The sequence below is a fragment of the Pelophylax lessonae genome, assembly GCF_965119305.1.
Source record: "Pelophylax lessonae genome assembly, chromosome: 12".
Taxonomy (NCBI): Eukaryota; Metazoa; Chordata; class Amphibia; order Anura; family Ranidae; genus Pelophylax; species Pelophylax lessonae.
This window is the reverse complement of record NC_138779.1, coordinates 160,315,232-160,339,833: the sequence shown is the minus strand read 5'-3', so window position 1 is coordinate 160,339,833 and position 24,602 is coordinate 160,315,232. Positions and strand designations below refer to the sequence as shown.

Below are 24,602 nucleotides of genomic sequence, written 5' to 3'. Positions count from 1 at the left end.
CTACAGAAACTCAATTTTTGAAGCTAACTTAAGTGTAAAGGAGCACTCTAACTACACTAGATATCCCTTTCCTCACACTAAAAATAGCTAAATGACACTTTTAAAGTAAAATTAACAGAACTGCTTCCACTCTCTTCCATGTCCAGTATAACAATGCTAGGAATATGGCGGGGGCAATCTTATATACTGGGGGGTGTATTCACTAATGATTGGTCTAGGGACCCCCTAGTCACTCCAATCACATTCCTAGCATTCTCCTGCCCCCTCAATTGGCTTTTGCTAATGGTTCTGGTCCAATCACGGGCTTTTAAAGCCCATTTCCTGAAGCATTGCATTTTGGGCGGTTCTGGTTGCCGAATTCCGAACTTTTTGGGCAAAAAGTTCTAAATTCGGCCGAACCTCGAACACCCAATGTTCGGGCCGAACCAATGGTGGACCCGAACCGTTCGATCATCCCTACTAGTAAGCACTTTGATTTGCAAAATTTTTTTTTTTTTGCACCAAGTACAGTACAGCACGTACACTTTTACTATAATATTGATTATATAATTTTATTGGATTTTTATGAAAATAATTTAGTATTTGTATTTAGCACTATAAAAGATTACCAGCGCCTTTTTACCAATTATATACATATATGTAATGGAGCCCAAGTTAGCCTGGATATCTGATGTTGGTAGATGCTGGAGAGATCCTGAGTGACCGCCTTTTCTAGCTGATGTGGTATACTTGGTTTCAAGTATAAAGGCTTCATATGTTCTGTGGTCCGGTGAATGTGCATTGCTATGGGGGACACTCTTTGGTGTGGTGAAGGTTGTTCAGCCATCCATATGTTTGCACTGTGGTGAAGGATACGCTACATCTGGGACCTATGAACTTTACATGAACTCCATTGATAACATCTTTTCCTTCATTTATATGGAAGTCAAGTGTTATGATCATGATTAATAGGAGATTTTCCACTTTTACACATTGCTATATATTGATGTACATTCAGTTGTAGTGGTTTATGTGAATTGCTGAATTCCCTTTTCAGGAATTTTTATCTGAGCGCTGCTAGTGTGATTAGGACGCTCCATTGAGAGTTACATTTCACGCCTTCATTTAATCAGATTTTATTATATAGCAGCTGCTATTTGCTTTTTATTTTAGTTCTTTTAGAAGCAAACGCTGGGTGAGGGAGTTCTTCCAATTATTACTTACTCCTTCTGTGTACAGAGTACTTATCTGCAGACCATCAGAGTACCTGTATCCAGCCCAGAGTACCTAAGTACCTATCTGAAGCCCACCAGAGTACCCGAGTACCTGTCTCCAGCCCCTTAGAGCAGTGGTCCTCAACTCCGTTCCTCAGGGCCCACTAACAGGCCAGGTTTGCAAGATAACTAAACTACATCACAGGTGATCTCATTTGCTGCTCAGTGATTGCAGTATTCTTGTCTGCATCTCCCCAAGGTAATACTTAAAATCTGTCCTGTTAGTGGGCCCCGAGGACCGGAGTTCAGGACCACTGCCTTAGAGTACCCAGGTACCTATATTAGAGTACCTTTCTGCAGCCCATGCCTTATAAAATATACCTTGGGGGGTGTTTGCTTTTCATAATGGGGTCAAATTGTGGGCGTTTCCATTGTCCTGGTGGTCCAGGGCCTTCCAAAGTGTGATAGGTAAGAAATTAGATGTGTAATTTATGCTCTTGGAACGCCTAGTGGATGTTGGGCCTCTGTATGTGGTCAGGCTGAGTAAAAGTCTCACACATGTGGTATCGCCATACTCAGGAGGAGTAGCAGAATGTATTTTGGGGTGTAATTTTTGCTATGTACATTCTATGTGTTAGAAATATCTTATAAATTGACAACTATGTGTGAAAAAAAAAACATGTTTTCATTTTCTTTCCACATTTTCCAAAAACTTGTGCATAAAAAATGTTTAAAAGACTCATTATGCTTTGTAGAATTTACATCAGGGTGTTTGCTTTCCAAAATGGGGTCATTTTGTGAGTAATTCCGCTGTCCTGGTGCTCCAGGGCCTTCAAAAATGTGATCGATTGCAATGAAATTATTTGTGTAATTTATGCTCCCAGAACACCTAGTGGATGTTGAACCTCTGTATGTGGCAATGCTGTGTAGAAGTCTCACACATACAGTATCACCATACTCGGGAGGAGTAGCAGAATGTATTTTGGGGTGTATATGCAAGTATGCCTATACAGTGTGTGAGAAATGTTTTTACAAAGAATTGTGGGGAAAAAGGACTACTGCAAAAAAACTCACCACACCTGTTACTAAATACATTGAAATGTCTACTTTCCAAAAAAAAGGTTCATTTGGGGGTTATTTGTACTTTCCTGGGATTTCAGGGCCCCAAGAAATTAGATAGACCGTCAGTATATCAGGTGTGATAAATTTTCAATGATTGGCACCATAGCTTGTAGACTAACTTTCACACAGACCAAATAATATACACTAATTTGGGTTATTTTTACCAAATATGTGTAGCAGTATACATTTTGGCCCAAATGTATGAAAAAAAAAAAAAAAATTTATTTGCAAAATTTTATAATAGAAACTAAAAAAAAACGGAATTTTTGTAAAATCTTACCTGTAAAATTCCTTTCTCTGACTCCTCAGACAGTCACCCATCTGGTCAATACCCCCCTGCAGTGACCACTCCCAACTCAGTTTGGTAGCATAGCAGTAGGTAATAAGAACACAACCCCAAAAGAGGGGCGGGGGCGGCGACTATCGGAGGACTCAGAGAAAGGAATTTTACAGGTAAGATTTTACAAAAATTCAGTTTTCTCTTACGTCCTCCGACAGTCGCCGCCGCCTCCAAGTCATCACTGTTGGGATGCCCCAAAGCAGTATAGACATGAGGGGTGGGAGACGCAATCGTAGAAAAGGCAACGCAGTACCCACATCAGAGAAAGGAATCTTACATGCACAGTAAGAGAACCTGCTGGGCAACAGAAAAACAATGCTCAACAGGAGCAACAGCCCAGGAAAGCAAACACCAACAGCCAGGTACCCACAAAAAAAACAAGGGTCCTTCATGGCACTGCCGCACTGAGAACCATGCGGCCAAAGGAGGCATCAGCTGACACCAGAACATCTGCTTTATAGAATTTGGAAAAAGTGTGCACCGACGACCAAGTCGCAGCCTTGCACACCTGGGCCACCGAGGCCCGATGCCAATAGGCCCAGGACGCACTCAAAGATCTGGTAGAGTGCGCCTTAACAGGGAAGGGAGGAACCCGTTCCTTCAAAGCATAAGCCTGTTCAATGGTCTGTCTGATCCATTTGGCAATAGTCGCTGCAGACGCAGCCATGCCCTTCCAAGGTCCCTCAGGAAGGACAAAGAGGGAATCCGTCTTCCGAAAGGTTTCCGTAGACGACAGGTAAACCCTGATCGCCCTGACAACATCCAGGGAATGCAGAGCCACTTCCTTAGGATGCTTAGGCTTAGTACAAAGCGAAGGCAGGACAATGTCCTCATTAATATGGAACTCAGAGTTCACCTTAGGAGGGATGCGGACGCAAAACCACCTTATCCTTGTGAATCACCAAGTACGGAGAACGGCAAGATAACACCGCCAGTTCCGATACCCTGCGAGCCGAAGTGATCGCCACCAAAAAGGCAACCTTCTTAGACAGCAGAGGTAACGATATCTCCCGCATGTTTTCAAAGGGAGCACGCTGCAACACGGACAGAACCAAGTTCAAGTCCCATGGAGGTAAGGGATCCTTCCTGGGAGGAGCCAAATGTCGCACACCTTGAATGAAAGTGCGAACCAGGGAATGAGACGCCACAGGGCGTTGGAAAAGAATAGCCAGTGCGGACACCTGGCCTTTTATCGTGGCCAGCGCCAGGCGCTGGTCCACCCCAGACTGGAGGAAGGCCAACACCCTCGACACCGAGTACGAGCGAGGGGAGAACCCTCTGGACTCACACCAGGCGAAATAGGCCTTCCAGGTACGGTAATAGATTTTACCAGAGGAGGTCTTCCTAGCATTGACAAGGGTAGGGATGACCTCATGGGAGAGACCTCTGTCCCTCAGGACTTGGGTCTCAACAGCCAGGCCGTTAAAGACAGCGACTGTAAAGCAGGATGGAAGATCGGACCCTGAGATAGGAGATCTTCCCGCATTGGCAGCCGCCACTGCCAGGTGAACGTCGGCGTACCAGGACCGGCGTGGCCAGTCCGGCGCCACCAGAATCACCAGGTGCGGTTCCGAGGCTAACCTGCGAAGGAACCTGGACAGCAACTGAATTGGAGGAAAGATATACATCAGACGATACTGATGCCAAGGGGCCACCACCGCATCCGAGGCGTCTGTCAGAGGATCGTGCGTTCTTGCCACGAACCTTTCCACCTTGTGGTTTAGACGAGATGCGCACAGATCCACGTCCGGGGATCCCCACTTCACACACAGCATTTGGAAGACCTCCGGGTGTAGGGACCATTCCCCCTGGTCCAGGGTCTGGCGGCTCAGATAGTCGGCCTGCCAATTCTCCACACCCGGAATGTGAACTGCTGAAATCGTCTCGGCCCAAGACAAAATTTCGGTCACCTCCCGGGCCGCACGGGCACTCCTGGTGCCCCCTTGGTGGTTGATGTAAGCCACCGCGGTAGCATTGTCCGTCTGTACCCGAACAGGACGGCCCCGAAGACGGTCCGACCATTGGAAGAGACAGAGTTCTCTCGCTCTCATTTCCAGCACATTTATCGGAAGGGAGGACTCCTCCTCCGACCAAGTGCCCTGGGCAGACAGGTTGCCCAGGACTCCACCTTAGCCCGACAGGCTGGCATCCGTGGTAATCACCGTCCACAACAACGGACGGAAGGAATTGCCCTCCGACACCGTCGGGGACTGGAGCCACCACAGAAGAGCCAATCTGGTCTGACGACTCAATGAGACATTTAGATCCAGGGACTGAGGAAGCCTGTCCCACCTGGCCAGGATCTCCGCTTGGAGAGCCCGCGTGTGAAACTGAGCAAAGGGTATCGCCTCGAAGGCCAAAACCATCAACCCCAGGCCTCGCATACAGGTCCTGAGTGACGAGGACGGATTGTCCCTGAGGGACCTGACCTCGGCCTGTAAGGTCCGGAGAACACCTTCGCCTGAGCAGAGTCCAAGATCATTCCCACATAGGGAAGACCGATGGAGACAACGTCGACTTCTGAACGTTGATAGTTCAACCGAACTCTTGCAGCGTCTGCACCGTGGTGGACAGATCGCGCAGAAGGTCTTGGCTGACACTCGATCTCAGAAGAAGATCGTCTAGGTACCCCAAGACCGCAATGCCCTGTGCCCTCAACAGGCCCAGAACCGGCGCCAGCACCTTGGTAAAAACCCTTGGAGCCGAAGCGAGACCGAAAGGTAGAGCCACAAACTGATAGTGGTCCTCTGCGATAGCAAACCGAAGGTACCTCTGGTGACCCTCGAAAATGGGGATGTGCAGATACGCATCCTTCAGATCTATCGAGGCCAGGAATTCTCTGGGACTCAGGGAGGCCACAAATGAACGGAGAGACTCCATTCGAAACTTTCGAACTCGCACGAAGCGGTTCAGCGCTTTCAGGTCCAGAATTGGACGTACTTTGCCCTCCTTCCTGGGCACAGTGAACAGATTTGAATAAAATCCTCAAAACCTGTCCCGATGAGGCACCGGGACAATCACCCCCTGAGCAAGAAGGTCCCACACCGCTTGGTGCAGATCCTGCAGACGCCCAGGAGGCAAATGAAGATTTGAGGCAAAAAATCTGTTCCCTGGCCGGGACAAGAATTCGATCTTGTATCCTGTTCGAACGATTTCCTGAACCCACCTGTCCAAAACCCGGAGCAGCCAAGGTTGGAGGAAACCGTGCAAACATCCCCCCACCCCGGAATTGAGTGAGGGCGCCCTTCAGGCGGAGGCGGACTGACCCGCCGAGCTGGCATTGCCCGACTTCTGCTTGCCCGCCCAGGGGTTCTTCTGGTTACCCTGGCCCTTGAAGGGCTTGCCCTTCGATTGGTTCCGAAAGGCACGAAAGGACCCCTGATTCGATCGAGACGACGAACCTCGCTTGCCACGAAAGGACTTGTTCTTCGGGTTCTGGGGCAGCATAGTGCTCTTGCCCCCTGTGACGCCTTTTACCAGGGTATCCAACGCCTCGCCAAAAAGGCGAGAACCAGCATAAGGAAAATCAGCAACTGTTTTCCGCGAGGACTGGTCAGCCGACCAGCTCTGCAGCCAGATTAGTCGATGGTTAAGTACCGAGACACTAGACAGGCGTGCTGCCAAAGGGGCCTCATTTAAGGCCGCATCACACAAATACATGATTCCTTGGTGAATTTGATCCACCATATCCACCCGGGCAGGTGGAACAGCATCAGACACGAGGTTGCTCCTAAGCACCTTAGTCCAATCAGCCACCGCCTGAGCCACCAAAAGGGACGCGAAAATGGGTTTGAGCAACGAGCCCGCCACCGTATAGGAATGGCGTGCCAGAGACTCCAACCGCCAGTCCGTGGGATCCCGAAAAACCGGGGTATCCTCTGAAGGAACCAAGGTAGCCTTGTTTAAGACTGCCACAGTATGATCCACCTGCGGAGGCACACACCATTGTGATTCCGTAGCTGGCGCAAAAGGATAAAGCAATTTGAACCAACTAGGTACCAGGAATGGACGTTTTAAAGTGCGCCACAGTTCATGAACAGTGTAATGAAACTCAGCGGGACAGGGAAAAACCTGCGCCGACTTGCGGGTCCTGTGTGTCCCAAACGAGGACACAATGCCCGGAGGACTGGGCTCATCCTCCAAATGTAGTGTTTCCTTTACAGAAAGAATCAATTCATCCATGGTCGCGCGTTCTTCAGACGACTCCGGGGAGGAAGTATCAACCCCCTCCACCTCAGCCTCCCCCTCAGACCCCAGCGGGTCCAAGGATGAGCGGGACCCTGAAAAGGGCACGCTCGCTGCAGCAGCCATATCACCATCTGAATCAGAAGAGAGAGACAATCTGGGCCTCTTTTTAGCAGCACGTTCAGCCATCAGCATTTCCATATTGGACACCAAGGTCGCCACTACAGCGGCCAAATCAGGTCTCAGAGGGGCCACAGGAGAACTGGGGTCCCCCACCAGAGCTGGGGGGAATTTGCTGTCCTGAGAATCTATTGCTCGAGACGAAAAAAACAACAGTGCAATAAATTTTGTACTGCCCCTTTAAGACCGCTGCGGAGTGCGCAGCCCACTGCTACAGTGACAAAGACCCCTAAACAGGAGAAGAAAAAACTGAGCCAGAAATGACAATACAGAAGGTAATTGAGAGAGATAATCTGCAGAGCCCCGCAGAGTGTTACCACCGATGTCCTGCTTCAGAGGAAAAGGAAGTGCTGTCAGAGTGGGCTGAACTATAAGCTGCATGACTCAGGGAAAATGGCTGCCCCATAGGACTGAATGGAAGGCTCCGGCAAAATGGCCGCCGAACATGCGGTCGGAACGATCGTTCTGCTACCGCAAAATGGCGGCGGATGACGCCAAAACAGCATGTAGTATTGCCCATAATGAAGCAACATGCCTGCCCATACCTAAAATGGCGGACCGCGCGGTTTTAACCCGCTGCGGCCGCCACACACACAGTCTGCACCCCCAACAAGCACCGAAGTGACACAGGGAAGGGGACCCCCAAAAACATACAGCACCGCAGCGCATGCACAAGCGATCCCCGCAGGGACCGCATCAGGGACTCACACAGGCACAGACATGGGGGACCACAGCAACACAGGACTGCCACCCCACACAGAAGTACTTACCTGTACCAGATGGTGTGGGGAGCCTCTTAGAACGGAAAGCCGCTGTCCTCATCTGACAGGGAGTGCAGTTAGCCAGGGACATGACACTGCAGCATCGCAGATGTGTCCTGTGAGGTAGCCACCTCACGGCTGCATCCCTGCTGCAAGCAGGGATGGGTCGTTCATAGTGCCAGGACAAACCACGGCTGAACGCTCGTCCATCGGACCCTCTTCCCTGGAGAACCAGGGCGGTCAGTCCGAATCCCAGCACCGCATGATCCATCTTCATCCGAAGATCCGACTAAACTAAAAGCTGACAAAATAAACAGCTAGTAAAGTAAGAAAAAACTGACATTTTCAAAGAAAATCAAATAAAAGATTAGTTAGGCTGAGACTGTAGCCCCAGCACAGGGAATCCTAACTACTCCTGACGCTAGGCAGAAAGAAACTGAGTTGGGAGCGGTCACTGCAGGGGGGTATTGACCAGATGGGACAGCCCCCATGGGTGTGTATATGCAAACGCCTTTGTTCTTTTGACTAAGTCTTTATGACTAGCTACTCCTGCGGAGCAGAAGTCAATACCCAACAGTGATGATTTAGAGGCGGCGGCGACTGTCGAAGGACGTAAGAGAAAGTGTTATTGTCTTCAAAAGTTTCACTTATGTCGCAAAAACAAAGAACACAAAAAAAAAAAACCACGAAAAGAAAGCTCTATCTGTGTGAAAAAAAAAAAAAATGATTACACTTTTGATTGGGTACAGTGTATTACATATTATCATTCAAAGTGTGAGAGCGCTGAAAGCTAAAAAATTAGTCTGGACAGGAAAGGGGTAAAAGTGCCCAGTATTGGGGGGGCAGGAAGGGGGTGAAAGTGCCCGGTATTGGGGGGAGGGCAGGAAAGGGGTGAAAGTGCCCGGTATTAAAGTGGTTAAGAAGAAAAAAAAAAAAAAAAAAAAGACAGCAACATTGTTGATTTTGTTTCTGTCATGCGGTTTCATAATATACATTTGGATTGTTGTTTAGCTCCTGGGTACTAATGTGGCCTTTAAAGGACTCCAATATTCTTCCATGTGTCCTGGACTCCTAGTGAACTCTCACCTTGAACCTGTGTGGTCTGTGAACATCTGTGCAGGAAAACGAATAGCCATTGGACCATTTTTTGGATATTCTACCTTACTTGTATGACATTTAAAAATACACAACTGTGCTGTTCCCACAACCTTTGGACTTGTTCACTCCACCACTGGTCCCCAACACAGCCCTTTAGGGACCACCAACCTGTCCAGCATTTAGGGATTACCCAGCTGTGCCTAAGGGGTTTAAAAAAAAAAAAAAAAAACACCTTTGTTGGGAAGAAGAACATTACACATTTCTCAGCAGGCAACATCTTATTTCACTGTATAGTGCAAAAGTATACCTGCGCTGCTAACAAAGCAAATTCATAAATAAATCTCAATAAATATGGTGTATAAAGTGCTAGTGCTCAACTTCAAATACTCATTCCTATATCATAAATCCCAATCAATATATAAAAATACAATAAATACAAATTTTATCACGTGAAAATAATAAATGTGAATAAAGTCTTTCAATAAAAGACGTGCTTAAATAGTGACAGTCTTTGTGCAAAACATAAGTCCAAAGTGCTGCGTGCTCGAAAAACAAGTGCCGGTGCTTTCTCTACATGAGTGGGTGCTCCCCTCCTGGACCCCTACTCACCAGAAGCCAAATAATACACCGCTTTCAGAATATCCTTAGATAGGACGAGCCTTATTGGACCATCAACTCAATCAGCTTTCCTGTAGATCATATCATCCAGGTATTGCTCAAAAAAATGGAAAGAGATGCTGGCATCGTGAAGTATGTAATCACTTTATTCGATGCACACAATACAAGATACACTTACAATATGGCAAAGGTTAAAACGCCTAAAAAATCATCCCATGGGTTGCCAATCCAAACGGCTGTACTCACTCCCCGTATGTCGGAAGGTGGATGTAGTCTGGCGTAGTACGTACTCGGACATACGGGGACACGGGGAGTGAGTACAGCCATTTGGATTGGCAACCCGTGGGATGATTTGTATTTATTGTATTTTTATATATTGATTGGGATTTATGATATAGGAATGTGTATTTGAAGTTGAGCACTAGCACTTTACACAGATTATTTATACACCATATTTATTGAGATTTATTTATGAATTTGCTTTGTTAGCAGCGCAGGTATACTTTTGCACTATACACTTTATATATACCTTTTATACCAGCAGCAGCCCACTATACAGTGGAATCAGAAAATAATTGTAATCCTCAGCGCTAGCCTATAATCCTTATCTTATTTCACTAACCACACCTCCTACTATGTGGATTTCATCTATTAGATGAATCTACCCATGTGACAAGAAAGTTATTGATTGGTTGTGGGTAAGTGAGACAGACACGGTTTCCCAAAGGAGAAGAAAACAGTAAAAGCATTTAGTTTAAAAAGCAGGTTTTAATGTCAAATTGTAATAAAAGTGAAGATGAATAAGTGTAACATTAGGAAACGTGTACGGTTGTTGTTTTATTATAATCTATTCCCACACACATTATGAAGGTCTCTTTAAATCATAAACTTGGCATCTAGGTAATAAACTCCTCTCCAGGGTCAGTTCTCTCCCCACCCCCATATCTTCCTGCACAGGCCCCCCAGTGTAACTTCTACTGAAATAATTATCTGCCTCCCACCTATAGCCATCTACTTAGTGACTGAAACTTACCCCATTCTGTTTTTTGTTCAGGCACACTGGGCTGCACCTACTTAAAGATGGCGGCCATAATTTAGCCTTAGCCCCGTCCCTCATCCACTATGTGCGTCTGACTGTGTTCTAAAGTTTTCTTCGACCCATAAAAAATTCTTGACCGCGTCACTTCCGGTGTGGCCCCATCACAAAAAGCTGGTATCACCTCAACAATGTGCCTGAGCAGTGGAGGAATATTATAGAACTGCTCTGCTAAGCTATAGTGAGGGAAAGAGGGAGGAGGCGATAGAGCGGAGATGGCAGCAGTGGGAGGGGCCTAATTCTGTGCTTGGAGAGGAGGGGCGGGGTTGTCTGTGCATAACATTGTATGGGAGGTCGAGGAAAATTATAGAGCCGTCTCTCCTGAACACAACTTTAGGGCTCTTTCACATGGGCGGTCCGATCAGATCCGCCTGTCAGTTTTTTAGGCGGGTCTGATCAGATGCCCCATTCAGCCCTATGGAGCAGCGGATGTCAGCGGTGACATGTCCGCTGACACCCGCTGCCATCCGCATCCGATCCTGTCTGTGAAATCCGGACGGATGGAAACCCAATTTTCCATCCGCCCTGGGGATTGGATCGGATGAGAGCGGACAGGCGAAACAGACACAGGCTGGATGATGGGGGGGTGGGGAGGAGACACAGGCTGGACGATGGGGGGGGGGGGGAAGGAGACCACAGACTGGACGATGGGGGGGGGGGGGGGAAGGAGACCACAGACTGGACGATGGGGGGGGGGGGGGGGGGGGAGAAGGAGACCACAGACTGGATGATGGGGGGGGGGGGGGGGTGGGAAAAGGAGACACAGGCTGGATGATGGGGGGGGGGGGGGTGGGAAAAGGAGACACAGGCTGGATGATGGGGGGGGGGGTGGGAGAGGGATACACAGGCTGGATGATGGGGGTGGGGGGTGGGAGAAGGATACACAGGCTGGATGATGGGGGTGGGGGGTGGGAGAAGGATACACAGGCTGGATGATGGGGGTGGGAGAAGGATACACAGGCTGGATGATGGGGGTGGGAGAAGGATACACAGGCTGGATGATGGGGGTGGGAGAAGGATACACAGGCTGGATGATGGGGGTGGGAGAAGGATACACAGGCTGGATGATGGGGGTGGGAGAAGGATACACAGGCTGGATGATGGGGGTGGGAGGAGGATACACAGGCTGGATGATGGGGGTGGGAGGAGGATACACAGGCTGGATGATGGGGGTGGGAGGAGGATACACAGGCTATGACCCTGCCATAGATTAACATAGCAGGTACAGCTACTATAAACGTAGGGCCCAAACCACGGGGGTTTAGGGCACCATACTTGGCAAACTTATACTAGCCGACCTCCAGTAGCCACATACATTTTTTGGGAGCAATGCCTAATTTTCACAGGGACTGGCATGGGGGATCGACTTTGGCCAAATAATGTGAAACATAGGTAATGCAAAGCCCCGCTTCCCGGGTATCGGATAACTCTATGAGGATTACCCACGTGCTGACCGGGCCATAGCCCAATGATGGCTTCAATGGTGTCCGCCTTTTCTGGGAGGGTGTACAGGGATGTCCTCCCAGAATCGCCCTTCCTGCCGCTTCTGGTAAAGGGCCAATGACAGTGGTCCTTTACCACATGATCGCTCCATCCAATGACAGTGATCATTTGTCAGCAAACAGGTGCACCAACATAGTCTCAACCTGGCCCACCAACCTCTATATGCCACCTCTCAACCCCGAAGTCCCGGCCCCCAGCTGCCTGCAAGTTCCCCATCAATACTGCAGGATGAGCATATATAGCACCAGCCCCAGGGGGAAATAGCACTGTGACGTAAAGGATAGACAGGGGAGCATGGGACAGAGCCAGGGGAGCATGGGACAGAGCCAAGACCGAGCCAGAGGAGCATGGGACCGAGCCAGAGGAGCATGGGACCGAGCCAGAGGAGCATGGGACCGAGCCAGAACCGACCCAGAGGAGGATAGAGAGGAGTGAGAGAAAGGGAGGTAGGAGAGGGTTTCCCGATCTCTCAGCTGTCATCTTCTTCCCTCCCTTCTTCTGACCACCATTCTTAAACAAACACATTCACCCATCCAGGGATCTCTTTGGATTCTTCCCGTTTCTGGCCGCCATCCTTCAAACAATCTTCTCAGCTTCACTGCAGTTCTGCAAAAAGGACAAAGTTAGTTTTTCTGCCCAAAACCAGTTTGTGACCAATTTTAAACCCTTTAAATCCCCCCCCCCCTTCAGCATAATAGCCCCTTGCTCCAATCTAGTTATTGCTACACATTTACATGACACCGAACCTCAACCCAATAACCCCCCCTCCCCCCTTCAAAAGAAGTCTTAAAGCGGAGTTTCAGGCAAAAAAAAAAAAAAAAATATATCGATATTTTTTTTTTGTGCCCGTCCGCTTGTTCCCCTTCACCTGAAAAGGAATTGGATAGTTAGGTTTTTTTTTTTTTTTTTTTAAAACTCACCTTGTAATTGAAGATCAAATATACTCACCTAGTCTTCACTTCCTCCCTCAGCGCCACGGCTCCGCCGTCACTTCCTGGCTTGCACTGACTCCTGGGAGCTGAACGTCATCGCTCCCAGGAATCAATGCAACGGCACCGGCCCCGCTCGTCACTTCCGGGCGACGCCGCATTCCCCTGCTAAACAGCTTCTGGGCATGCCCAGAAGCTGTGGAGGAATGCGGCGCCGCACCGGAAGTGACGAGAGGGGCCAGTGCAGGCGCATTCTGGGAGAAGAAGACGCGGAAGAAGACGCCGAAGAGGACCGCGCCGGCTTCAGCTGCCCACAAGAAAGATGGAAACGCTGTGGAAGAAATTTTATAAGTAAGTATTTCTTCTAAAAGGTAAGTGCGAACCGGGACAGATCAGAGGCTAGCCATTGTGGAATGTACTAGCCCTGACTGTCCCGGGGGTATGTTTATTGAAAAATCATTTCTGTGCCCGGAACTCCGCTTTAATTCCGAACCTTCAATTGTTTCCTTCCCATACAGTCAGTCCACCAATCAACACCGATATAAATAAGAGGAAGGAAACAATACAAAAACAGGATAAATCAACACTGATAGAAATATATATATTACACACAGACAGCCACAGAGAAAGAGACACCCCCAAGAGACATCTCCCCCCCCCCATACACAGCGAGGGACATCCCCCCCCCCCCCCCATACACAGCGAGGGACATCCCCCCCCCATACACAGCGAGGGACACCCCCCCCCCATACACAGCGAGGGACATCCCCCCCCCCATACACAGCGAGGGACATCCCCCCCCCCATACACAGCGAGGGACATCCCCCCCCCCCCCATACACAGCGAGGGACATCCCCCCCCCCCCATACACAGCGAGGGACATCCCCCCCCCCCCATACACAGCGAGGGACATCCCCCCCCCATACACAGCGAGGGACATCCCCCCCCCCATACACAGCGAGGGACATCCCCCCCCCATACACAGCGAGGGACATCCCCCCCCCCCATACACAGCGAGGGACATCCCCCCCCCTACACACACACACATATATATATATATATATATATATATATATATATATATATATATATATATATATATATATATATATATATATATATATATATATATATATATATATATTTATTAGGGATGCACCGAATGTTCGGCGGCCGAACATTATTCGGCCGAAAATAGAAAAAATAGCACTTTCGGTGTTCGGCCGAATAAGTCAAAAGGCCGAATAATTTTGTGCCGAATAATAGGGCTGAACGATAGTCGATATGATATCGACTATCGTTCTGTGGCCGTAGGCGATATTCATATCGCCGAGGTCACGATATTTACAGGGGGAAGGGACTCGGGAGGAGGACAGGAGGACTCACAGACTTCCGTGAAGCCGGGACACTTCAGCGGTGAGCATATATTACATTACTCACTCGTTCACTGCAGCCCGCCCCACACATTCAGTGAGTCTTACTCTCCTCCCTAGTTTTTTCAATGGCACATTCAGGAAGCCAATCAAAGACATCCCCCCCCCCCTATACACAGCGAGGGACATCCCCCCCCCCATACACAGCGAGGGACATCCCCCCAGAAAACACAGCGAGGGACATTCCCCCCTCTCCCCCATATACAGCTACAGACATCTTCCCCATATACAGACATCCTCCCCCCATATACAGCTACAGACGTCTCCCCCCCCCATATACAGCTACAGACGTCCCCCCCCCATATACAGCTACAGACGTCTCCCCCCCCCCCATATACAGCTACAGACGTTTCCCCCCCCCCCATATACAGCTACAGACGTTTCCCCCCCCCCATATACAGCTACAGACGTTTCCCCCCCCCCATATACAGCTACAGACGTCTTCCCCCCCCCATATACAGCTACAGACGTTTCCCCCCCCCATATACAGCTACAGACGTCTCCCCCCCCCCATATACAGCTACAGACGTCTCCCCCCCCCCAATATACAGCTACAGACGTCTCCCCCCCCCCAATATACAGCTACAGACGTCTCCCCCCCCCCAATATACAGCTACAGACGTCTCCCCCCCCCCATATACAGCTACAGACGTCTCCCCCCCCCCATATACAGCTACAGACGTCTCCCCCCCCCCATATACAGCTACAGACGTCTCCCCCCCCCCATATACAGCTACAGACGTCTCCCCCCCCCCATATACAGCTACAGACGTCTCCCCCCCCCATATACAGCTACAGACGTCTCCCCCCCCCCATATACAGCTACAGACGTCTCCCCCCCCCCATATACAGCTACAGACGTCTCCCCCCCCCCCATATACAGCTACAGACGTCTCCCCCCCCCATATACAGCTACAGACGTCTCCCCCCCCCCATATACAGCTACAGACGTCTCCCCCCCCATATACAGCTACAGACGTCTCCCCCCCCATATACAGCTACAGACGTCCCCCCCCCATATACAGCTACAGACGTCCCCCCCCCCATATACAGCTACAGACGTCCCCCCCCCCATATACAGCTACAGACGTCCCCCCCCCATATACAGCTACAGACGTCCCCCCCCCCATATACAGCTACAGACGTCCCCCCCATATACAGCTACAGACGTCCCCCCCCCCATATACAGCTACAGACGTCCCCCCCCCATATACATCTACAGACATCCCCCCCCATATACATCTACAAACATCCCCCCCCATATACAGCTACAGACACCCCCCCCCCATGTACAGCTACAGACGTCCCCCCCCATATACATCTACAGACATCCCCCCCCATATACATCTACAAACATCCCCCCCATATACAGCTACAGACACCCCCCCCATATACAGACATCCCCCCTCCTTGGCAGAGATTACAGAAGATGAAGCAGAAAAAAACCCGGGAACAGACCTTCCCTGTAGAGCAGACACATGGGATGTGATGAGTTCCATCCACTTCCATCCTTCTCTGTACTATGTGACCAAACAGTCACATGGTCTGTGACATCACCAGGGTCCTGTAGGTAATTCTCACGGAACACAGGAACTAGCCGCTACCTATTTCATACATCTCTTCGTACAGGAAACACTTCACTCTAGGCTTCCGAAAAATCTCAAGATGCATGAATTACAGACTTACGTATAAAACTTTTGGAACCAAAAAATCTTCCCCCCCCCCCCCATACACCATTAACCTAAATTGCTTCTTCCGACAAACTACAGTTCTTCTTACCCCCTTAAAACGGAAACCAGGGCGCGCACACATATGACGTCACCAGAAAACGTCCTATTGGTCCGGTGTACTGCCGATTTTTTCAACTTGTCGCGGCCACCAGGCATTGCATTGCAAGTTCTATTGGAAATCTCCTAGTCGCTCGTACTCGCGGCGGATGTGACGTCTATGGTTGAATTATTCGGCAAGTTGAAAAAATCGGCAGTACACCGGTGTATACCTACTGGAAAATAAGCTGACTTTATGGATGGCCTTTTGGTTTCTGAATATCGCTTCACTTATTGCGTTTGTTATATTTAGAATCATCTTAACAACAGAAGGTGAGATCTTCAAAGCAATATATCAAGTATTATTTGAGCTGCCAATGTGTCTTTTGTACGGCCATAGTGTTCTGAAGAGCTACTGGTTGTTTTAATTTTTAAAACAAAATGCATTTGCTAATTGTAATGTAGCGTTCGTATCACTAGAGAGAGAAGTCGTTTCCATGCAGCCTGTAACCTTAAAGCCATAGACCAGGGTAATTGAGGTAAAAAATTCGTCCTCTATTCCAGCAGATCTCCCTCACATCACAGCCCCTGTCCTCATACAATCCCGTTCTTACATCAGTGTCCTCAGCCCCCCCTTTCACATACCAGTTCTCCTTTACAACCCCCCTTCACAGCAGTGTTCTCTACCCCCCCCCCCCATCCCCCCAAGAGGGTAGTTAAAATAGGCAGCTGGACAAAGTTGTTCACATGCTCGTTCTCACATTCTCAGTGGCTCTAAAATTTTACCTCCATTAGACTGACAGTACCGCCACCAAACGTGACCTATTGAATTGAATGTGGCTTGTGGCACAGTGATGCAGGCTTTACAGGGTTAACACAGGCTGTGAGGAAGTGACCCATTGCCTCCCACCTGCCTGTCAAATACCTCTGAAAAACAATACGAGGCTGAAGTTGGTTTCTTATTCGTCCAGTTTCTTATTCACTGAAGTTGGTTTCTTATTCAGCAGTTTCTTATACATTACTATGACAAATAAACCTTTTTTTCCTCTTATTCCTCTGCAGTAAATCTGTTTTTTCTACATAAATGTTAAATATTATTTGTGAACAATCAGATTAATAAAAAAAAAAATCTAGATTATTTGTGTTTTTACTGAAAAAAACGATAGTGAAAAATGGATGAAAAAATATGCATTTTGAATAAGTAACTGAGGAATTTAAGGGGTTAAATGCTGTTGGGCCACTGATCTAAGGGTGGAATTATAAAGAGTAAGGGCCCATCCATAATACCCAACTGTATCCAGCCTGGCCCAAACTGTGGATTGGCATTAAAACAGGTGCCAACCTTGCCAACTATATACATTTTCAGCATTTTGAATAAGTAACTGAGGAATTTAAGGGGTTAAACGCTTGTTGGGCCACCCTTAGGTATTTCCACCCTTAGATTAGTGGCCCAACAGCGTTTAACCCCTTAAATTCCTCAGTTATTCAAAATGCTGAAAATGTATATAGTTGGCAAGGTTGGCACCTGTTTTCCTGCCAATCCCCACTTTGGGCCAGGCTGGATACATTTGGGTATTATGGAGGGGTCCTTACTCTTTATAATTCCACCCTTAGATCAGTGGCCCTAATGCGTTTAACCCTTTAAAATCACCAGTTACTTATTGAAAATGCTGAAAATGTATATAGTTGGCAAGGTTGGCACCTGTTTTCCTGCAAATCCACAGTTTGGGCCAGGCTGGGTACAGTTGGGGATTATGGAGGGGCCCTTACTCTTTATATTTACACCCTTAAGTCTGTGGCCTAACAGCATTTAACCCCTTAAATTCCTCAGTTACTTATTCAAAATGCTGAAAATGTATATAGTTGGCAAGGTTGGCACCTGTTTTAATGACAATCCACAGTTTGGGCCAGGCTGGATTCAGTGGGGTATTATGGAGGGGTCCTTACTCTTTGTATTTCCACCATTAGATTAGTGGCCCAACAGCGTTTAACCCCTTAAATTCCTCAGTTACTTATTCAAAATGCATATTTTTTTATCCATTTTTCACTATCGTTTTTTTCAGTAAAAACACAAATAATCTAGATTTTTTTTTTTTTTATTAATCTGATTGTTCACAAATAATATTTAACATGTATGTAGAAAAAAACAGATTTACTGCAGAGGAATAAGAGGAAAAAAGGTTTATTTGTCATAGTAATGTATAAGAAACTGCCGAATAAGAAACCAACTTCAGTGAATAAGAAACCAACTTCAGCCTCGTAAAAAAACAATTGATTTTCAAAGGGGAACCTGTGCGCATATGGTTCATGTTTTTTCATTTAGCTGCCTGGGTGAACAAAAAAACCTAACCGATTTACCCCATCCACATCCGTGTGGATGGAGAAATCCTCCCCACTGTGTCATTGTATCCTTACAGTGGGGAGACTCCCCGCTGTCAATACACTGATCAGAAAATTTTCAGCAGTTCCATTTGTGAGAAATCAGTTGATATATTTAACTTCTTACGAATGGGAATGGCCATACATGGATTGAAATTCAACCAATTCCTGCTGAACTGCCTAAATTTTGATCCATGTATGGCCAACTTTAGCCTCTCTCTTATCTGTTTTATCTTAACATTTTATCACCAGTAAGTAGGAAATAATGCTGCCTGACACATTAATGTCGGCATAATTCAAACCCTGAATGCCAGAACTCTATGCATTCCAGCACCAGGCTCCAATTGCCATTACATAGAAGTGTCCAAAATCTCAGGATTGTCCTGAAGGATCCAGGACACCTAGCAACCAGGCATGTACCATGATGGGCATAAGCAGACAGAGAGTACTTGACGTTTACTAAAAGATGCAAAGTTAGAATCAGTGTGGGGAGCCCTTCTCCAATTACTACCTGGGTATTGCAGTTCCAGCAGGGTGGCCCTTTGCCCTTGGATCCCTCCAGCTATTCACTCTGTGTTACCAGAACTACCCAAGACTTCACTGAGAGGAATTCAGTTTATGAGGAGTACTACAAGTAGTTTTGTTCCGAACAGTTTTGCTTAGGTAGTAATTCTTGGATGGACTCTGTTACTAGAGTCTTATAGCAATTGTGCTGTGCAGTCTCATTTTGCCCTGATTAAGTAGCAAAGATTTACTGTGGAGAGTCCATTTTTATGCAGCTTTCATGGTCTGTTTTATATTCTTCAGTGTATACGTGCACTTTGTCATTCTCACAATGTTGCTAGCTGGGTCCTGCAGGAGAAGCTGTGTTCTCTTGAGCTGCTGTCCACATGCTGGTGACAGTGTGGTCTGACAGTGGAGAGCCTTTCACATAGCTGCAGATCACTTTACCCAGCTACCTCTGCCTCATCAGGTGTGGCCTCTCTTGGCTGTTCACACCATAATGTGGTGCAAAAAAACCCACATTATATGCATGTTTCCTGTTTTGCGTTCAAAACGCACTGCAGTTGTGATATGCAGTGGGTGTCAATATTAAGTTTAGGACACCCCAAACACAGATCGCAAAAGTACAGAAATACCATGCGATGCAATTGCAGCTGCATGCACTACTTTTGGTGTGGTGCAGTGTGATGCAATGTCAGTTTATACATCGCACTGCATGTGAATTAATACAGGAACGCACAATGTGTTCATGTGCGATTCCTGGTGTGAACCAATTCTCTAAGCATATGTGCCGGTTCACATATATGCGATGCAGGAACCCTGCAAATCCACTGCGGGTTTCCGCATTTCATTCAAGTCGCATGCAGTTCACACTGCCATATGCAAATAGCTGGGGGTGTCAATGCAAAGTTAACAACCCCCCCCCCCCCAGATCAGTTTGCATATCGCAGTGCAAACTGTCAGTTCAGACATGAATCGGATCGCATGGGTGTGATCTGATTCTGGTGCGGACCCAAAAAAGGGTCCTGTGCGAGATGTGTCCGAATGCGATGCAAATTTGTATGGCTAAATTCGCATTACACAGACATTGCATGTGATTTGCATAGCAGCGCACTCCGAATCACATGCAATGTCTGTCTTCACACATATGTGAACTGGGACTTAGTTTAAATTGGCATTAAATCTAAAAGCAAATATTCATTATATACAGCCTACCTTTTTTAGGCCTTCTTTTCTTTATTTTCACCTGGTGATCCAGTCCGTAAAGCCTAGTACACACGCAACGAATTTCCGCCGACCGGTCGTCCGTCTTTTGTCCAGAGTTGTGTTTTGTTGGTTGGAATGTGCCTAGACTGCACACGAATTTTCCCGCACGACAAAATTCTACTTCAGAAGTGATGTCATGTGTTGGTTTGCTTTCTTTGTGTTCTTTCTTCTCTGAGCATGCCCAGTCTTGCTCATAAGATTTTTCCCTGTCGAAATTTGTACTGACTGCACGAAAATCGGCCGTGTTTTGACGGAGGACAAAAATTTTATAGCCTGCACACCAGAATTTTTTCGGTCGAAAAGTCGGAGTCGGTTGTCGGAAGCATCATACTAACAAGTCGAAAATCGGCAGGTCGGACGAAAATTCCCGGCCGAATTTCGACGCGTGTGTACGAGGCATTAGTCTCTTGTTTTTCAACAGAACAAGCTGTCCTGAAGATATAACAGTTAGAGGGTTCTGACAAACCATTTCAAATTGGCATGGGTGTTTAAAGTGGTCAGCTTTTATTTATTTGTGTAAAACCTTTATCCCAAAAGAAAAAAAAAAAAAGGAGTTTCCTGTAACTGATTATAAGGTGTGAACTGGAGTTTGGCTTCAATTTGTTAGTGAATTTAATTCTGCTAGTCCATCAAACACTCCCCTCCTCCCAGACCGGCAATGCTGTTGTCTAAAGGTTCCCCCTGTGCTCCTTCGTCCACAGTGTGACACTCTAATATACAAGGTGTGTTACTGGCCAGATCACCAGGAGAAAAAAGCCTAAAAAAGAAAAGAATGCATCCCCCACATCTAATGCTTGGCATACTGCATTATATTCGATTTTTGGACTTATTACCACTTCCATCAAAATCATAATAATAAAAAATACAACAGCGCAAGGGATATGACTTAGTATTTTCCAGTTACCACCAGTTTTGCCATGGAATAGGTTAATGCTTAGGGATTTAGGCTCATAAAGCAGATGAGAAAGCATTGTCAGCAAGTACTTATCTCATGGTTCTGGGGACGTTTACTCTGTATGCTCTTGAGAGCACAGACGTTTGTTATCTGGAATCCAGTGACTCTACGAGTCAGTTGACGAGACGAGTTGACGAGTCTACCTCATGAGAGTCTCCCTTGGCTCTATTTGTTAGGGCCAAACTGCCTACTCTGTGGTCAGGAGCCTCTACTGCAATCACCAAGACTTTTTAGCAAAGGCGAAAGTGCTAAATAAATTCTTCTCTTCAGTCTTCACAATAGAATTGGGGGCTACACTAACCCAGCCTGTAATGTTAAAATAAATAATACACCACATGAAGCACCCTCGTGGTTAACAGAAGACAGACTCAGAACTAAACTTGAAAAACTTAACATAAATAAATCACCAGGACCGGATGGCTTACACCCGAGGGTCCTTAAAGAACTTAGCCAGATGATAGACAGACCATTGTTCTTAATCTTTATGGATAGTCTACTGATGGAAATGGTGCCAGCTGATTGGAAAAAAAAACAATGTGGTACCAATATTTAAAAAAGGGCCAATATATATCCCGGGGAACTATAGGCCAGTTAGCCTAACCTCAGTAGTCTGCAAGATGATAAGGGACTATATACAAGACTTTAGTAATGAAACCGGCATTATTAGTAGTAACCAGCATGGATTCATGAAAAATTGTTCTTGCCAGACCAATCTATTAACCTTCTATGAAGAAGTAATTTGCCATCTAGATAAAGGAAGGCCTGTGGTGTATATGGACTTTGTAAAGGCATTTGACACAGTTCCCCACAAACGCTTCCTGTACATACTGAGGTACGTAGGTATGGACCATAGGGTGAGTACCTTGAAAATTTGCTCCAGGGGTGAGTCCAGAGGGTGGTGATAAATGGGGAGTACTTGGATTGCTCGGGTGTGGAAAGTGGAGTCCCCCAAGGATCTGTCCTGGGACCAATCCGTTTAATTTATTCATAAACAACTAGGGATGCACCGAAATGAAAATTTTGGACCGAAAACGCAGGATGCCATTGGCCGAAAACCGAAAATGACTTTTTCCCCCAAATAATTTTAAAATAGATAGAACAGCGGCATACACCAAAAAACAGGCAGTGGCGTACACCTGTCGCTGCCACCCTGTCACAGTATATGTACTGTGACGGGTTGGCAATAGGTTAATTTAATTACCAATGGTATTTGTATTATGCAGCATGAGGGGGTTAATGTATTGTCACTGCTGCATTAGTGACCGACCAGTGGCAGTTAATTAACCCCTTTGTGCTGCATTAGTGCAACCAGTATCAGTGATAATTAACACTGGTTGCACTGATACTGGTTGCACTAATGCAGCACAAAGGGGTTTATTAACTGCCACTGGTCGGTCACTAATGCAGCAGTGACAATACATTAACCCCCTCATGCTGCATAATTAATACAAATACCAATGGTAAGCTGCCTCAGCTATCCCCCCTCCCCCCCCGCATCAGCCTCAGCGTTCCTCCCCCTACTCACTCAGCTCCTCCGGTCATGGTGTCCATTATTCAAAAGTCCCGCCTCTGGCCGGCCGCCCGCCTCCCGGTGATGTCACTACTACTACGATCTGTCCATGAATGAACTGACACACCGGGTGGGTGAGCGGCCGCTAATATCTGTCACTATGTGAGCTTCACTTCTCTTCAATTCCCTGACAGTCCGGGCGGGAGGGCGGGGCGAGCGGCCGCTAATAGCTGTAACTATGTGAGCCTTTCACTTCCTTGTCAGGCATGTATCTCCGCTGACAAGGAAGTGAAGCTCTCACATAGTTATAGTTATTAGCGAACGACCCCCCCCCCCCCCCGCCCGGTGTCAGGTCAGATCAGATCTCATTCACACACAGTCACAGTCCCGCTGAGCTGACAGGGAAGGATCACATAGTTCTATCTATTAGACGCCGCTCGCCCCGCCCTCCCGCCTGGTATGTCCCTTCATTAATGCAGAGATCATAGTAGTAGGGACGTCATTGAGAGGCGGGCGGCCGGCCAGAGGCGGGACTTTTAAAACCTGCGCTGTGCTGCGCCCTCATCCTTCCTCACGGCGGCCATATTAATTTCGGCACTGTTAACCCATTATCGGCCGAAATTTCGGTGCATCCCTATAAACAACATAGAGGATGGGATATCCAGCACAATCTCGGTATTTGCGGACGATGCTAAGCTAAGCAGGCCAATATCTTATATGCAGGATGTGGTAACCTTACAAGCAAACTTGAACAAAATAATGGGGTGGGCAACTACGTGGCAGATGAGGTTTAATGTTGAAAAATGTAAGGTAAGGCACTGGGGTGTTAGAAATACGAACGCAAGTTACTCGCTAGGCAGTGATCCTCTGGGTGAATCTAAGATGGAAAAGGACCTGGGGATCCTAGTGGGCAACAGGCTGGGCAATGGCATGCAATGCCAAGCCCCTGCAAGCAAAGCCAACAGAATACTGGCATGTATGAAAAATGGGATAATCTCCAGAGATAAAGCGATTATTCACCCATTCTAGAAGACTCTGGTCTGACCACATCTTGAGTATGCTGTTCAGTTCTTGGCACCGGTCCTCAGAAAGGATGTGCTGGAACTAGAGAGAGAAGGGCAACAAAGATAATTAGGGAAATGTCAGACATCAGCTATGAGGAAAGACTACAAGCATTGACCTTATGCTCTCTGGAGAAGAGATGCTTGAGAGGGGATATGATATCAATGTACAAATACCGTATTGGTGACCTTAACATAGGAAACAAACTTTTCAGAGAAAGGGAATTCAATAAGACACAGGGCCACTCACTAAAACTAGAAGAAAAGCGGTTTAAACTTAAACTGTGTAAGGGGTTCTTTACTGTCATAGCGGTAAGGGTGTGGAATTCTCTTTCACAAGCAGTGGTATCAGCAGGGAGCATCGATAGTTTCAAAAAACTATTAAATGTGCACCTTAAAGACCAAAACATACAGGGGTATACAATGTACGGTTAACGGCAAACGCACACACACATCATAGGTTGAACTGGATGGACTTGTGTCTTTTTTCAACCTCCTGCTTTTGTCAGCAGTCACATCAATAAATACAAGAGAACCAGTTCCATTGGCAGCCATACATGACCACGCCATGACACTACCATCGCCATGCTTCACTAATGAGGTGGTATGCTTTGGATCATGAGCAGTTCCTTTGCTTCTCCATACTCTTCTCTTCCCATCACTCTTGTACAAGTTGATCTTGTTCTCATCTGTCCATAGGATG

At 47.3% G+C, this 24,602-nt stretch overlaps 1 protein-coding gene across 1 annotated transcript in view; it reads left to right on the top strand.

Annotated features, from left to right (window-relative positions):
* Positions 1 to 16,478: 16,478 nt before the first annotated feature.
* Positions 16,479 to 24,602, top strand: part of TFPT (TCF3 fusion partner) — a 265,336-nt gene continuing 257,212 nt past the window's right edge. Inside the window, exon 1 of the mRNA XM_082273732.1 lies at positions 16,479 to 16,583. The gene's annotated coding sequence lies outside the window, so the exon portion shown is untranslated. The remainder of the gene's footprint in view (positions 16,584 to 24,602) is intronic.